Below are 16093 nucleotides of genomic sequence, written 5' to 3' on the forward strand. Positions count from 1 at the left end.
TGTACATTCTCAGTTTGACCGTTCCTGAGATGTGTGGTTAATTGAAACCCAACCACCAAAGAACACCGGTATCCACGATCTAATATTCAAATCCGTGTAAAAATAACTGGCTTTACTAGGACTTGAACGCTGGAAATCTCGACTTCCAAATCAGCTGATTTGGGAAGACGCGTTCACCACTAGACCAACCCGGTGGGTTACCTTACGGTGATCTAAATAAGTAATACCCTACGGTGATTCCGGAGGGTAAACAGAAAAAGAAAGGTATATTGGTTTAAGAATTATGTGGATTTTTTAAAAGTATTTAATAAATCGATTATTTTCAGCATTAAAAAATCAGTAATTTAGGTTTTAAATTCGTTAATTACAGTTTTTTTTTTAATAAAATATTCTGAATATTTTAGATATAAATTTTGTCTTCAGCCAATCCTCCAGCTACTTCAGGGTCTGGGTGTGCGTGTACGAAAATGCAATTACTACTACAGGCTTTCCAGGGCTGATGTAGCTGCAGTGTAAGTGTAAATGCACCGATAATCATGTAGTCATGAACAGACTCAGGTCAACCACTCCTGAGATATGTGGTTAATTGAAATCCAACCATCAAAGAATACCGGTATCCGCAGTCTAGCATTCAAATCCGTATAAAAGCAACTGTCTTTACAAGAACTAGAACCTTAAAACTCTCGACTTCGAAAATAACCTGATTTTGCGATGATGAGTTTAATCAATAGACTAACCCGGCGGTTTATATGTATATGAAGTCTCTGCGATGATTTTTCGATTTAATTTTTATAATCTATCAAACAATAGCAAACGTATATGTAGATATATAGAATGATATAATTAGACAAACCTTTTGAATATCTCCAAATTAGATTTGAAATAGTAATCTGTGTCGTGATATACATGAGGAAAGGTAGATCAATATAAAATGGCTTAAAGAGTTATTAAAAAAGAGAAATTCCAAAAACCATTGGAATTTGCGCTCTAGATTAAAAATGTGACTAACTACTTAATTCAATATGCTTAACAAACAAACTTGTAGTACTTAATATTAGTTGTTTATTTTCTTAACATTAGTTGATGTTATAACAAAGAAAACATCGTCAATCATATTACCCATTATCAAAATAATACGGAATTTAGAAAATGAAAAAAAAAATTGAAGAAAATTTAAGGAAACTAGTTTCACGAGTATATCAATTGTTCACGTTTTGTTAACGAAGAGTTAAGAATGTTAAGAATAATACTTGATACAATTTACGATCTTGCTATTGAAAACGAAAATTACGACGATCGTACACATATTGTGTCTTGTAAAAACATAAGCACTCTGATAACTCCCTGTTTATTAAGTAGATTTCATAAGAAAGATACCTATTGTAATGGGTAGCATGATTCGACTTCCGGAAAATTTCGATATATCTTCGCGTTTCACATCCTCCAGACCCCCAAAACCACCGTCATTTCAACAGTTTATATATATATTTCACCTTATTGTAGACACGATAACTGCCGTAATTTTGTGCCAATCACTTTCAAATTGATAAATAAAATATAACGACCCAAAATCTCGGTTGATTTCATTAATGGGCAAAATCGGACCATGGGGGTGGAAATGGGGAGGGACTTTTTCGAAAAAACAAAATATCGCTATAACTTTCTTATTAAGTAAAATATAGAATTCGTTTAAAGTTGCTATTATTCTTTGGGCGAGGGCCTAAAACTTATCTAAGTGAAGTTTCTTGATATCTCCAACCACTGGCCCAACGGTTGGAAAAAATGGGGTTTTGAAGACAAAAATCATACCTCTCTTAATAAGCACAGAATCGAATCGGTTTGAAGTGGTCGTTAGTCCTTTAAACATTACCTAACACTTTAGTTTGAAACAATTTTTGATATGACCAACCTTTACCGCAAGGGATGACCAGAATATTGCTGGAATTGTAAGAAGGTGGGGTTGTCGTATGCTAAACACGTGAAACTTTTTTCACACGCAACCATTGTCGTATTGAGTTAATTTGAAATTTTAATTAACTTTAAGGTGGAAAACTTTTTTATCCTCTACTTAGCGCCGGTGCAATCTACCTCCGCTTTCCGGCGTGCTGAAATGGATTTTTTTTTTTTAATTTTTATGTGATTTAATTTTGTCATATAAATGCGCTTTTAACATCGCTTTATTAAACGGTATATTGATCTTCTCTAACCGATTAATCGTGCCACTTTTCCTATCATTTGAATTCGTAGGCTTCTCTAGAAGTGAATTGTGGCAGAGCGCATTATCGATAACAACCATTGACTGGGAGGGGAAAACCAGGAATTATATTTTCAGATGCCCATTTTATGAAATTGTTGTTATTGACGCTGTCGTGATAGTCACCGTTTTGAACTCGTTTTCAGTTAATATCGCTTTCGGAATTAATCCTATTTCTTCTCCAGCATGGATTATGATTAACAGATCACCTTTATTAATCGACATATTTATTCCTGCACCAGTGTTATGCGTCCACGATTTTGTAGTCGGATAGGACGGTAAAATATACGATTTGTCCAAATAAACAAGCGGAGAATTTTCTTTTCTGCAATCGGACATTTTTCTTATATATTCTATACTCTTGAACCGGGTGTCTTTTTTCTCAATCAAAAGTTTCCTATTATTATGAGATTTATACCATAAAGCCTAGCTTCTAGTAAAGTTCTAGAACCTTTAAAGTGAATACTGTTTTGAAGTTCTTCGCGTAATTTATTTGATGTCCGCAGTTCATTATAATCTGCGAGAAACTGTTGCTCTTACAATGCCTTGATCAAAACTGTATTATCCACTAACTGTTTTTGAATGTTGTTTATACTTCTTTTGGTGTGCCGAACGAGAACAACTGTGATTTAGACTTAAGAACATCTTGCTTTTCTTTTCGGAGTTTTTGAACTTGTGATTTTGAAATCCCAAAAGTTGCAGCTGCAGTGGTTCTTTCTTCACATTTTTGAACGCGTATTAAATGTTTTTCATCCAATTTTCCTAACTTTATAGCTTCTTTCTTCATAAAATCGTGATAAGCAACGCGTAAAATAAATATAATCTTAAATTTGTTCAGGGGTTCTACCCAACCCCCAGCCAAAATCCGCCTGCTATCCACCCACTAACCGATCATATGCCCCCACCACGTACGGAAAAGTTATGGGGGGTTTTCTTAAGCAGAAAAGCTACAGCTTTCCCGTGCCTGGTAGGCGGTTAAAATATATCTATACGCTACATATTTTAACGCTATGCCTCCTCGATACTATCTTCAGCTATCATTATATAGTTCAGTTTTAAAAAATAGCACGGTCTTGAACAGTAAACGATGGGTGTAACTAAGCTGCTGAAACATTCATTTCGGTAATAAGGGACGTAGCTGTCTGTTGGCTCCAAATCAATAAAGCTGCTAACCTTAGACTTTCTAAGGAATATTAATCTTGAGGAATATTATCCATTCAAAATTATCTATTTATTAAAAATTATACTGTTATAAAAAACGAATTAAACCTAGTTTTATGTCGAATTTTTATTAATAAGTATTTTTCTTATCTCCATAACGAAGTAGTAGACTTTCGTTTATATTTTGATAAAGAACGTTCTGATGAAGAAGATATCTTTGCGAAAATACTAAAAAAGGAAGAATAAATAAGGCGTTAAGCGAAAAAATTGGATTTTATAAATCGTATTGTAATGCTAGAATGCAATTTGTTATACTGTCTATTTACAAATAATAAATAATTACTGAATAATATATTTATTTATACAACAAAGTAAACTTAAATAACAATTTTGTTTTTACAAATTTTAATTCTTAATGCAGCACAAAAGCAAGCTAAAATATAAAAAAATTGAATATTTTTATTACTTTTCCTGTTCTTGGGTGTACCGATTACGAAAGAATTCGGGTACCAGAAGTTCGGATATTTGAGATTTTGTATAGATGACGTGAAAACTGCATTCGGATACTTAATTCATGCCTGTTCCTGTGTCACTATTAAAAGATATACTTTCAAGTACCTTTTTATAAAGTACGTCGTTCATATTTCCAGCTAGATTACAGGTGGGTTACTCTTCAGTAAGAGACGTTTAGCTAACCGTGGAAAAAGTATGTTTTTCTTAAGTCAACTCCTATAACTTTCAGTGCTTGACCTTCATTACAATAAATTTTCTTTTCTTTTTTTTCTCCTACACCCCTGGACCGGATCTGCAGTCAAGCATGACTCAGTCTAGGGGCGTGTCCTTGCGACTCTAACGATCCTCCCCGCTAGCCGGCAGTAGGTCCGTATGGCAGATCGGTCCGTCGATTCTAACTGGGCCCGGCTCTGCCGTTCCCGGGATCCCGCCCCATCCGCCGGGGTTTTTTCTCCAATCTTTGTTTTTTTGACCCGGGGAGTTGGGAATCCCCGTGCCTTCTCATTGCCGCCCACACATGCAAGAACGAACGAACGGCAGCTCAGCAGGGGGCTGTCCTTCCCTCCCCACGACTTTCACCCGGGCTTCAGTCTGCTCCCCATTCTTTGTAATTCTTTTCTTTCCTCTTTAGGATGTCTGAAATCAGCTTCTCCATATTTAGCCATTCCCTTAAACCCTTTAAAACGCATACCACTGACAGCGCTGAATAATATAATGCCATTGGATGAAATATTGATATTTCTTCCAATAAGATTTTTTACATAATAATTCCTTATAATAAATATCTGTTTGCTTTTATAATTTTTACTTTTTTTCACCTGTTGCCAGTTGCTTGGAAGAGAAGAAGCGGCCTTTTTGGAAGTCCAGCAGGCTTTCGACAAAATCAGGCTATCTGGTCTCCTCCATAGTAAGCGAGTCTGCCTTAATCGTTTTACTTATTTCTGCATAGCTACCTGGATGGACGTTTTTCCCAGATTTACTATAATCTGTGTTCTTTGACACTGAATCGGATGTCCTTCAAGGCTCAATTGTAGGACCTGTTTCGTATTCTGTCCGTAATGTAGACGGCGTTTACATCCCACACGCTGACTGTGTTCGGTGCCTAGAGCTGCATCTGAATCGTCGATTATGTGAGGGGAAAAGGAAACGACTGAACATCAAGTTTAAAGAGCAATACTGTTTGCTAGACAGGAAGTCGCATTTGATATTTAATAATCAATTGTTGTACACAGTTTTCTGAAATCTATGACATCAACTTTGGAGTACAAAAACTTCAGCAGCATTGAAATTATTCAATGATTCCAGGGCAAAGCGTGAGAAGCAACACAGGCGCTGTGGTTTGAGGAACAGCGAGATCCACGACTACGTAAGTTTTACCGTACGTTCGTGAAGAAATTCAAAGGTTCGGTTCGAAATAAAGGATAAGCAACCACGTAAATTATCTGGCTGTAAACCTCCTAGACGACAGTGAGGATGATAGGCGACTGAATGTGTTAGACCTGGGAGACTCTGTTATACTTCAGGTGGAACTTCATTACCTTGAGTGTTGTGCATCATCTCAATATTTTTTTGGGGCTAATTGATTACGCTGGTTTTATTGTTTCCTTTGTTTCTTGTGTTATTTGTAGTACTTTATTGACATTGTTATATTTACTTTTATTTTTTATGGTGTTATTCGTATCGCTGTTCTTTGGACTTAATGTAAGTGATTTTCTTATATGTACTGTATATGACTTTTGTATGTATGTAAGGGAGATTTCGATAGACACCTCTCTTTATGCGATTGTTGTAATTTGCTTATGGTTTCTGTACAAATGGAACCAGTTGTAAATAAAACTTGAGGTAAAAAAACGTTACTTTTTTAAAAGTTGTTCCTGTGGTTACTGGAAAATCACTTAAAAACTTAAATGACTCTCCTAAATGAAATCATTATTATAGTCATCAACTTCAGACAAATTTAAAAAGATTTATTTTTGAATTTGTAGTAATATTTGGGACAGAATTTGTGTGTGAAATATGGAAATGGAAATTTGTAGCGTATGAGAAATGCCATGCCTGTCCGGGATTCGAACCCGAGACCTTCGGATGAATAGCCAAGACCTATCACACCACCAATATAATAATTTAATTTGAAAACCAAGGGTATTGTATTTTATTTTGAAAACTATCATTTTTATAGAGTGAATTTTCAAAATGGTTGGATATCTAGTTTTTTCAGTACCTTGAAAAAAATAATATCACTCCAAATTTTATTTTAAATATTTATTTTTAAAAAAATTATTTTTCCACGACTATAAGTGACTATAAAATAACTACTGGACAGAGTATTATTTACCCACGACTTAATGGAGACGGTATTTGGGATAAAAATCTGTGTGTATCTGTTACCATTTTCCAAGTACTGGACCGATTTCGATGAGTTTTTTTTGCATTACATAGGTATTACTTCAGAGCAGGTTCTTAGACATGTTTATGGTTATAGGCCAACAGAAAGCGCTGCAATATATATGTTTCTCTAAAACGGTTGGGCCGATTTTGACGCGGTTTTGCAGAGCAGGTTCTTAGATTATTTTTACGGTTATAAGCCGCCAGGGAGCGCTACGGTAGATATTTTTCTTCAAAACATTTTAAATGTCTCTAAGTTTTCTAACTCCGGCAAATCTATATTATTGTACGGATTATTAAATAATTTGCGCTCGTCAAGTACTTAAATTTTCATATCATCATAATCAGCTATTCTCATCCCCAGTTGGACGCAGGCCTACTAATCTTTAAAAAGTAATAAATAAAAAAATTAAAAAATAAACACCGACGAAAGAATCTTAAAAAAAAGTTAAATAATTAAAAAAATTGTATTTTTACCTTATAATCCTCTTTTACATTCTGATACTGTTTTTAACACAATAAAATTTAAGATTTTTATTGACCCCCGTGCAAGACCCGTAAACTCCATAGATAAGCTTTAGTGATTATCATAGTCACGCACGACGGTCAATCAAAATCTTAAATTTTATTTTCTTAAAAATAATATTAGTGTCATAGAGGATTATAATGTAGAATATAGTTATTTAATTATTATACGTTATTAAGGTTTTTTCGTCATGGGTTTTTAAAAATTCTTTAATTTTATTTTTTTTATCTTAATTATACTACTTAAAATTATTTCACGAGATAAATATTAATTAAAAGTGAAAATTTATAAATTTAAAGTTACGCTCATTATAAGATCCTGTATATTTCTTTCTTTACTATACATTTCTTTATTAATTTTAAAATAACAACCAAAAGATGAAATCTGAATTAAAACTTGTTTTATATTAGACTGTAACTACCAGAAATGGAGAGGACAAGCTAAAAACCATTTTATACGCACGAATAGCAACATTACAGAAGATGACCTTGAAAAAAAAAGATTGCTGAAGAAGTTGAAAGTAATAAGAATGAAGATAAAGGAAAGAAGTAAAAGTGAAAGAGTAAGACAGAGAGAAAGAGAGAGAGAGAGTGATTGAGAGGGCGAGACTGCAACAAAATTCTGATCTGGTTATTACTCCTGATATAACATATAATTTCACAAATTACCATAACATTTATTTTTTCTTTTTTCGTTATTTTCAATCGTTTATCTTTTATTATTGCAATTTACTGTCGGGTATCCATTTTATTGTTAAATACATTCTTGTTTAGAAATGACATGACTTAAGTGAAGTGAAAATTATCTTTAAAACCCTACTAAAAGAATATAACATTTAATTTTTAACTGGCTATATATAATTTTAAATTCTTTTACGTAAAGAAAACATGTTTTTTTTTTTATTAAACGGCTATTGTTAATAACTTTTAAATTGAGAGAATGTTATTATAGCTGTATTGTGATGATAAAGAATTTGAATTCGATTCCAGCTAAAAAACAGATACTTTCATATAAAAATGTATACATTATATATTTTAATTTTACATATCAATTATTTTTTGTGATATTGTATAAGTATCTAACTGGATACATGTACTAGAACCTGCACTAGGTAACTACCTAGTGCAGGTTCCGTAATTAATTATGTACTAAGTATATAATTAAGTGATGAAGAAAAAAATATTTTTAAAAAATAATAATAAAAATGAAGAGACAGAAAAAAGATAGAAACAGAATATATATATTCCTTAGAAGTGGCGAGAGAATTTTCCTAAATGTTTTTACATGATAAAATTAACTTTAACCGATACCCAGACCAGAGTGAAATTCAGAGATGAACTCTCTCGACCCTTCTCCATAAAAACTGGATTGAGGCAAGGAGACGACCTCTCACCACTCCTTTTTAACTGCGCCCCCCAATTTGTCATCAGAAAATGGTATGAAATAAATCCCAAAAATATAAAAATGGGTACTAAGAAAAACTCCATCGCACTAAATTGCCTGGGATTTGCAGATGACCTCGCTCTTTTAGCAAATAATATTCAAGAAGCCAAAACACAAATCATGAGCCTTAAAAACCTGGCACAAAAGATAGGGCTTCAAATCTCTTTCGAAAAAACTGAACTGATGGCCATAGATCCTCTGGTAATAGAGCACATTACGGTAAACAATCAGAAAATTAAAATAGTAAAACGATTTAAATATCTAGGGGAAATAATAACTTATAATTTAAATGAAAAAGTGACATGGAAAAACAGGACAAATAAAATGATTAAATCCCAAAAATTAACTCGGTCAACATATAACAAAAAATGCCTTTCGGCTAAAACAAAACTTAAACATTATAAAACTGTAGTTCAGCCAGAAGTCATCTACGGAAGCGAGACCCTTTTCAAAATCACTCAGAAAAACCGAATTGATAAAATTCTGAAAATAGAGAGGAGAATTGTCAGAACGTGTATCGATAAAAAACACCAAAAAGAAGGCCGATGGTGGATTGTGCCAAATGAGGTGGTGTATCGAGAAATAGAGCCTGTTACTGATACTATGCGGAAAAAAAGAATCTCTTTCTTCGGTCATCTCATAAGGACACCGGAAACAAGACTGTCAAGAAATATCATTGAAAAGCTCTGGTTCCAAAAGCTAGAAGTAGGATGGATCAAAGAAATTAGAGAAGAAATGAAAGAATTGGGAATTTCCCTGACTGGCCTACAGAATAAAACTGGAAAAATTACAAAGCTAAAAGACAAAAACATTAGATTTAAACAAAAGACAGACAAACGACAAAATATAACAAAGAGGGTGTTTACAGATGAAGAAAGAAAAGCAAGATCTGAACGGATGAAGAAATACTGGGCAGCTCGGAAGAGTAAAATAACACGCTTTTCTCAGAAAAGATCCAACTAAAATTGACTTAAGTGGTCCCATTTTGGCCGTAAAAGCATAATAATAATAATATATATAGATTAAAAAATCTACTTAAGTAAAGTTTTTTTTCTAAATTTAATGCCCCTTTCAATAAAGGTTAAAATAAGAAAATGGAAATTTTCCAAAAAAGGTTTTTGCATTTTAAATCCGGGGTCGATAATTGTAAAAAAAAAAAATTGTGAACATTTCTTGATAGCTCTGTACACGAAACTTAAACTTTCAAAAAAAAATTTGGAAAATATTTAAACTAAAGGGGGATAGAGTAAAACAACAAAAAGCATATATTTCAATATTAAGAAGTGGGTATTGATTTTTTTTAAAAAATCTTTTTTGGATTATTTATAAATGCGTTGTAGGTAAAAATTAAATCTGAAAAAATAAAACTTTTTTTTCGCTATATCCCCTACCCCTTTACGAATTTAAAAAAAGTTAAACCAAGCCTAACCTAAGATTCTCTGAAATCTATATAAATAAAAATGTAAATGTTCGTTTGTTCGTAATCTTAAATCTCCAAAAGTTCTTTACCGATTGCTTTGAAATTTTGACACAACGTTGCATCCTAATACGCGCGTGTTTTTATATACCTACTTTTTATATACCTAAGATGTCACACCTGTGACAGGTAAAACATTTTTTTTTTTTTGAACAACAGTATCTGTTGGACGTAAAAGCAACACACGCTATACTAAATATTTTATACGATTCCATTTCAATGTTTCCGATTTGTTTGTCCACAATCACTTTCAAATTGATAAATAAAATATAACGATCCAAAATCTCGATCGAGTTCGTTAACGGCCAAAATCGGACCATGGGAGTGGATTTTTTTTTTCGAAAAAAACAAAATTTCGCTATAACTTTCTTATTAAGTAAAATATCCAATTCGTTTAAAGTTACTACTATTCTTTGCATAAAGGCCTAAAGCTTCCCTAAATAAAGTTTTCTGATATCACCAACCATTGATCCAGTGGAAAAAATGGGGCTTTGAAAACAAAAAAAAATCATACCTCCCTTAATAGGCACGGTATTGAATCGGTTTGAAGTGGTCGTTAGTTTTCTAAAAATAACTTAAAACCTTTGTCTGAAACAATTTTTGATATGACCAACCCTTACGGCAAGGGATGACCAAAATGTTGCTGGAATTATAAGATGGGGCTTGTTGTATGCTAAACGAGTGAAACGTTTTTTCACATGCAACCATTGTCATATTGATTAAATTTGAAGTTTTTCTTAACTTTAAAGTGGAAATCTTTTTTATCCCCTACTTAGCCCCGGTTAAATCTACCTCTGCTTTCCGGAGTGCCGAAAGGGATTTTTATTTAACTTTTTTTTATTTTATTTAAACATATTCCATTTAGTAATAATTATTAACCTGTCTCATTGTAAAAAAAAATGTTGATGAATAACAGTCATTCTCTTTAAACAACAGTGAAACATTATTCTTCGTTTTTTGTGACGATTATGTTTTCAAATTTTTTAAAACTTTCTTCGTTTGATCTTAAAACATTTTTTTATATTCATATTTCTGGCCTAATATTTTTTTTTAAATTTCTTTCTTGATTTTTATATATCTTCCTTGAATTTTTTTTTAGATGATTAATTCACCGTATAAGCTTCAAAGCTTGTTCGTGGGGATATGAAAAGGAAATTCTGTAGCTATGAGAAATGGCTTGTCTGACCGGGATTCGAACCTAGGACCTCCAGATGAAAGACCGAGTTGCTACCACTCCACTATGGATATTAGCATTTAATGTTAGTTTTTACCTTAGATTTTATAATGTTTAAAATTCTTAAAAAAATCGATTTTTTGTAGTATAGATTTTTGGTTAGAGTTGGAAAGGTACTTGCAATTTATTAACCCGTTTTTTTAAAAACATTTTGTCTAATCTATTTTTCTGAATTACTTCGCTTAAATATTTAAATTTTCTACTATTTTAGTTTTGTCGTATTTTGTTTTAATTTACTTAGGGTGTTATTTTTGTTATATCAATATTTCAGATGTAATTTGCAGTCCAGTGTAAAAAAAATATACTTTTTTATTTGTATTTAAATATCTAAACAATCTGTATGTATACTTTACAAATTGAAGATTCAATTAACGAAAGTGCATAAAAAAAAAACTTGTCTTGATGGCAACTTGTCTTTTATTAGATAAACTGTACAATTCACACTAACAAATACTACGTAGACTATTTTTTTTACAACTACTTTTTTTACAACACAACTACTTAAAAAAAAAAATGTAAAAATTGTTCCATAATATTACAAAAAACTTTATATATGATTACTTTCCGGGTATTATACTAATCGTTTTGGGCACCAGCGGTTTATTTCGTTTACTGGAGATTCGCTATGTTACTTCAGTTGTGTTTTTTTTTTTTTTTTAAATTAAGCCAAACGGAAAAAAGTATATGAAAGATTTATAGTTTTTAAGGATTTAAACAATTTTAATAATTTTTATTTAAAAAAAGCCTAATAGATTTGATCCAAAAGGTCAAAAATGTACTAAGAAAAGTATATTTGAATGTATGGAAAAGCTTAATTTTACTATAGACATAAGCGTGAAAATAAAATAAAGTTAAAAATTGATTTGATTAACATTAAAATTGGGTTATAATTTTTTTTTTCCATTAGCCAATAAATTTTCAAATTCGGATCTATAAACCTATACTTTTTGAACAGATAAATATTCATTTGCATTTAGATAGTTATTTATTAATAATTTTATAATATATGTTTTCAATTTTTTTTTTTTTTGATCGTATCACAATATTTCTTTTATAAAAAATAGTAATAATAAAAATAAAGAAATAACAGGTTTTAATTTTACATCACATGAATAATTAGATTATTTTTATTGTTTTATTTTTTAATTTTATATTCGCAGAATTAATTAACGAGGTGGTTATAAAATCGATTAATAAAGATTTTAATAATTTAATTGTTGCCTTCAGGTCAATAATTAAGTTGAAACATCTAGTATAAGTTGTATGAATGTAAAAATTACAATAATAAAATCAAAGTTTAAGATTATTATCAACTAATGCCTCCCTTGAAAGAAATGCTACTTGGTGGTCTATTTTCATCTCTCTTTTCAAGGTCAAAAGAATTTATTAAAAGAGAATGAAATAAAACTGGCGAATTATGTCATTAAATATGCATATTTGTCTGTTTTTTTTAATAAAGCTGTTAAAAAAATAATACATATAATACATACATATATTATTATTATTTAATATTATTTTTATTGAAATAGAAGTCAAGGTTAAACTATGAACTTGAAAGTTGGTGACACTTGTGTGGATAATCTAATTGGAGATATTTAGTGGCGTAATAAACAAATGTATGTTAACGATTTACACAAATTTAATGAAATTATAGAATTTATTAAAATACAGAACGACAAATATTTAATTAATAATTTTATGTGTATATCCTATAAAAATTAGATAAATTTACTGTTTTATGTTTATTTATAAAATATACATAAATTTGAAAACTAGGAATGCAAATTGGAGAACAGCATCAAACCACCGAATTTTCTATTACCTACCTACAAAAAAAAAGAAAAAAGTTTTATTTTATTTTTTCTTAGCAATATTCTCATTTTATTTTTAAATAATTCAACGAATATTTTTTTAAATCGTGATTTTAGTTTTGATATTTATCAATATATGAACAATTTTTAAGTCGATTTACATTATTGATAATGAACTTTTTCTTACAGAAGGGGTATGCATAGTGATTTGCATTCTATTTGTCTAAATGTAAAATCATGTTGTTTTTATGTTAATACGGAAGCCACTTTGCTTCTTATTTTCCTCTGTATAAGCCTGGTATTTTTTTTCCTGTTTAACTGTCGGGACCACCGTTAGGTACTGCTTCAGAGGATGAGATGAACGATTTGTAGCGTGTGTGAAAATGCCATGCCTGACCGGGATTCGAACTCGAGACCATCGGATGAACGCCTGGTATTGGATGCTTGTTAACTTTTAAGTAAGCTGTGCCATTTTCGTGAGTGACGTTTTTGTATCATGTAACCTAAAACCTTTTCGGGGTGCTACCGATGACGGCACGGAGGACCCTGATGGTATGGGAGTGCGTGTTGAGGAAAAGAACATGCCTGGAACCTAGTAGGTTAAGGCCGGAAAGGGCAGCTCTCCCTGGGGAGGGGCATCTCGGCTATCCAGAAGCAGAAGTCAGGCTGTTCTATAATCCTGAGGAGACAACGATGGGGGCCTCTGGGGTGGGAGGCAAGTCAGGGTGGGCTAACCCGCTGCCATGACACTCCGGACCGACTGAGGTAATGCTTTAAGGCTGTACCGGTCGCTCTGGGAGTGACAAAAAAGTAAAACCTTTAGATTACATCTCCAAAATTAATATAAATTAATTTTAATTGTTACGAACCTTATATTTGTTTGTGATGGAGTAGCAGCTTCTCTCTGCCTTTCATACGGTAAGTCCTAGGTTAAAATCCCAGTCAGGCTGAGCATTTTTCACACGACTATAATTAGACAGTTATCTAAAGAAAATAAATAAATATTTATTGAAATCTTTCACTAAAAACCTTCTTTTTTTATAATGCTACAATTAATCAGTTTAAAAAAATGTAGGTCTATCGGTTAGGAAAAAATGACAACTACTGTTAAAAAATTGTTTATTTTTTTTGATTGTGCCAATAACCGTTTGATTTATTACTACCTATAACCCGTGACCAGCAAAATGCCAATTTTTAAAAGAAAATCTTTTAAATATCAGTAGTTTTATTTGAGAAATTGTGACGAATCATTTGATATCTATTTTATTGAAAATCGGGTCAGTCTTTCTCTTCATATTTTATCTAACCTATGATGAACTAAATGTACAATTTTTACAAAATATATTAAAAGAAGTTGCTTGTGGTCTTGATTTAAATTTAAGCTACATTGCATTAGCTGATTTTTAATCCTTATAATAGATTTATTAATTTAATACAAAATTTATGATTTAAAATTTGATACCTATAGCACCCGTTATCGATACTTATTTAAATATCTAAGAATGAATAATCTAGTATTTCCTATAATAAAATTAAGTACAATGACAAGGCGTAATATTTTTATTCTACTTCCAGTTTCATTATGAATTTGGCTGCGAATCAGAAATTATACGTATATCATAGCTGTGCAAAACAGGACAGAAGTGTGAGTCAATGAACTTTGCTATTCTTGTATAATAACAATATATCAAAATATTTAAAAAAATAAGAAAATAAAAAAGCACTTTATTTATGAATTAATATCAACCATAAACTGTATTTATAATTTGTATGAATAAATAAATATTATAATAAAAGTCACCGAAATTTTAACGACAAAATTTTATGCAAAAAAATATTTTTTTGTCTTATTTAATCACGTTTGAGAAACGATCCGAGATTGGTATGTTATACTACTATAGTACGCGTCATGAAAGAAAAATCTTGGACGTCTGTAAGAAATGAGTATAATCCACTTCACATTAACATGTAGAATAATTTACAGATCTCGTACTTGTCTTTTTTCATCCTGTTGCTGATGAAATTAAAATTATGAATCTATGGACATTATATAATCTATATATATAAAAATGTTAAGTTCGTTTGTGTACGGCTTCAAAAACTCAAAATGTTTTGCACCGATTGAGCTCAAATTTTAGCACGATATATAACCCGCATCAAAGATTGTTTTCATCTATTTTTAATAAATCTATCTATCTATTTTTAATTTTTACATTTTTAATTTGGAAATGTAAACAAAGGAAAACCAATCAGATCAATGCAAGATGGCCGCTGTCAAACACAACGACCAAATTTCTTTGAATTATATTTAACAGCTAAAACATCTGTATTTTATTTTAAAAAAAACCAAAAAAAACACCAAAACAAAAAGAAAAGCCACCAAGAAGGATGACTTACAGTAAATAAGTTAAAACACCCAACTTTCTTATAGTCCAGATAGACTTAAGACTATGCAAACAAAAAAAGTCGAAATAGCCAAATACACAGAAAATAATATCCCTACATAATGACCAAAAAATTCTTTGTTAGGTTAAATATTCACTTTTGTCTGAATTTACAGAAGGCATTTACAACGAAGCATTGATAAATATTGAAGACAAGTGCTTAGCTAATGAAAATAAAGTTCTTAGTCGATTGGGAATGCTAGCACCCACCCGAGCTGCGATTGCTTCATTTGATGTGGATTTACGCCGTGAACAGAGTTACAACATTGGTGATCTTCAGTCATATGTCCCATCAAACATTCCCAAACTAACGCGTGAACAGAAAGGCATTTATGATCGCATAATGCAAATGATAAATGACGGAGTTGGGGGGACCTTCTTCTTGGATGCGCCAGGAGGAACTGGGAAAACATTCCTCATTAGATTGATTCTAGCAACGGTTCGATAAAAAAATGACAATTATCCTGTTGCGGAATATTAATCGGCCAAAACTCTGCAACGGCACGCGACTTGCAGTTAAGAAATTGATGAATAACGTAGTGGAAGCAACGATTTTAACGGGGCCTTTCAAAGGTGAAGATGTCCTCATTCCTCGAATACCCATGATAACCGACCGATACACCATTTCAATTTAAAAGATTGCAATTCCCAATTCGATTGGCATTTGCAATCACAATCGATAAAGCTCAAGGTCAATCTTAAGAATTGTGTGGTTTAGATTTAGATGCGGATTGCTTCTCACATGGACAACTGTATGTGCGTGTTCCCGAGTCGGCAAACCAGATAGCCTTTATATCTACGCAGACAGTGGAAAAACAAAAAAATATTGTACATCCACAAGTATT

The sequence above is a fragment of the Lycorma delicatula genome, chromosome 10, assembly GCF_047948215.1.
Source record: "Lycorma delicatula isolate Av1 chromosome 10, ASM4794821v1, whole genome shotgun sequence".
Taxonomy (NCBI): domain Eukaryota; kingdom Metazoa; phylum Arthropoda; class Insecta; order Hemiptera; family Fulgoridae; genus Lycorma; species Lycorma delicatula.